The sequence below is a fragment of the Corvus brachyrhynchos genome, unplaced genomic scaffold, assembly GCF_000691975.1.
Source record: "Corvus brachyrhynchos isolate BGI_N302 unplaced genomic scaffold, ASM69197v1 scaffold17, whole genome shotgun sequence".
NCBI classification, from domain to species: Eukaryota; Metazoa; Chordata; class Aves; order Passeriformes; family Corvidae; genus Corvus; species Corvus brachyrhynchos.
This window is the reverse complement of record NW_008240046.1, coordinates 4,070,187-4,072,714: the sequence shown is the minus strand read 5'-3', so window position 1 is coordinate 4,072,714 and position 2,528 is coordinate 4,070,187.

The following is a 2,528-nucleotide window of genomic DNA, read 5'->3' as shown; positions in this document are numbered from 1 at the left end:
ATCACTTTTATATAGGAGCCCAGGACCATCCATCAGGTATCATTTGCAAGCTGGAATCCCACTTGGAAAAAAAAATAAGCAGAGCAAATGCAGCCAAGATTTGGTAAGGTGTCTTACAGAAATAATATAGCTGATACAATCAAAATAAGCAGAAGAACCACAGAGGGATGTAGCCAGGGCTGGATCCACAGTGGTGACACCCCAGCCAAGAGCAGTGATTCAGCTGTGGCCCCAATAACAGCAGCTGATAGGTACCCAGGGATTTTTAGTGGGAATGGAGCTCTGACTTTTAGCCTGAGCAAACTCTCGCTGTTTGAGTCATGAAGGAAAACGGTCCCAGACCATTTGACTTGGTGTTTCTTGCTCATCATTTAAGGCTAATTACCATTAGCCTCTAAGGCATGCAGCACTGCTCTGACCTGCTGCTCCTGACAGCCCAACAGGGCACGTTTCAGTTGTATGTGGGAGCTGCTGTATCCTTCAGTTAGCCAACACGGAGACCTTTGATTAAACAGCTTAACACTATTTCCTTCTGCTAACCCATTCCCTTGTGTGGGAGCTGGAAGTACCTTGCCTGAAGGCACAGTGCATCCCTACAGGCAGGAATTCAGGATTGTCTAACCCTGCCTCCCTGCCACTGGCTTCTTATTCTGAGAAGAGAGGCCTTTTTAACTTTCCAATGACCTCTTGACTTATATATCTTCATCCTGCACTGTGGGAAGAACATACCTTTCCATCTTTTTTACTATCTCGTTCAACCTCATTGGATTCATTGACAGAAACAGGCATAGATACATAAAATTGCTGTAATTGGGTCAGGCCATAGGTCTGATAGCAGCCAGTGACTACTGCTTAGAGAAAGAAAAGAGGAAGCACTGCACAAACAGAAGGACCCTTCCCTTTTACAAATCTCTGCTACCAGCAGTTTCAAGGACATCAGAGGGATGGAGCTTGTATCCAGATCATCAACTTATGATGCAAATACTAAAATACTAAATAACAGCTAATATAAAACCCAATACATTTTTGAACTCACAGATACATTTTTCATTAAACAACACAAATGCATATCTGAAATTGTATATGACACAGACCCTTATGTGTGAGTCATCAATGTGTTTTGTTGTGCTTCTGTATTTGCAAGGAGACAGATGGACCAGTCTCTTTTTTTCCCAATAATAAGCACATAAAGTAATTTTTTTTATCAACAGGATTTCCCTAATTATCTTTTAAGCTATTTTCACTGCACTCTCTCTCCCCCATCCTACTCTGCTTTTTATCAGAGGCCTCTCAATATCTACAATCCAATCCTCTCATTCCTCAGCCCTTTACTGGCAAAGGTGTCACACACGCACTCCCTACCTCTGTAACTAGGTTAAAGATCAGCTTGCAAAGGCAAGCTGCAGTCCTGAAAGCTGTTCAGCACTATGGACCTGCTCTGCACTCTGCTGAAATCACAGTCTAGTCTTTAAAAGGTTCTGTAGGGTTTGACCAATTCATCAAGCTTAGAGGCAAGGCCCTATAAGAGGCATTACTAAATCTACCCCAGTGCACAGCACATCATACTCTGTAACTTGCTGGTTTTGCAATCCCGTACATTTCTTCTACCATTTGAAATACAATTTCTCCTATATGTTGCTTTGCAAGAGCATCAAGTATGCCTAGACAGAAAAGGGCTAGGGCTTAAAAAAAAAAAAAGGCATGATGTTCAGTGATATTCAATATCAGTACTCATGTAACTGGGAAAAGCATTGCTTGCAAAACAGAGTGTATCATTTGAAATGTGGGGGGTGTTTTTCTTCTTGCTAACCAGTGCAGGCTGGTGCAGGTAAAGTCTCAGCTGGGTGCAGCTGGTTGGACAAATACAACGAAACAGTGCTTCTGTTTTACCAAACATGCCCAGACTTAAAATTGTGGTTGTGAGGTTTTTTGTCTGCTTTGGGTTTTGTTTTTTTAATTAATGGAACGAAAATCAGACAGCTCATAAGGCAAGCAAAGGCAAGGCCTCCTGTCTCCTTACTTTTGGGTATACAAACCTCCCTGTATTTATTCCATCAGGGAACAAAGAAAAGAAGTGTGGAGATCTGGGTGTCTCTGCCTAGTTGGTCAGAAGCAGCAGGAGGGCATCTCTGCTGGTGTCCGAGTCTCCATGGCGCTCTGCTGCCTGCTGTCCCTCGCTCGTAATGACGGAAAGCTTTGACCCGGCCACATCTCTACTTCTGGAGGGAAAAGCAAAGCCTTCTCTTAGGGCTATTTCAGCTCCCAGGACCCTTGTGCTGCCCCAAATGTCCTAGCAGCTGCCCATCGAGCATTTCTGTCTTTCACATCCTCTTCCCCTGCTTACACAATCTGCAGCTAGTATTTTCCTTTTCTCTTTTTCTCTTTCTTTTTTTTTTCCCCCCCTAATCGCAGAAAGGCCTCCCCGCCTAATCTAATTCCCACTCCTTTGTCACAAGCAGATGTCACTTTTACATCTGTGCGTCTGCTCAATCGCCCCGTCTCCTCCAGCCCAGCAGATGTTGCCGCCG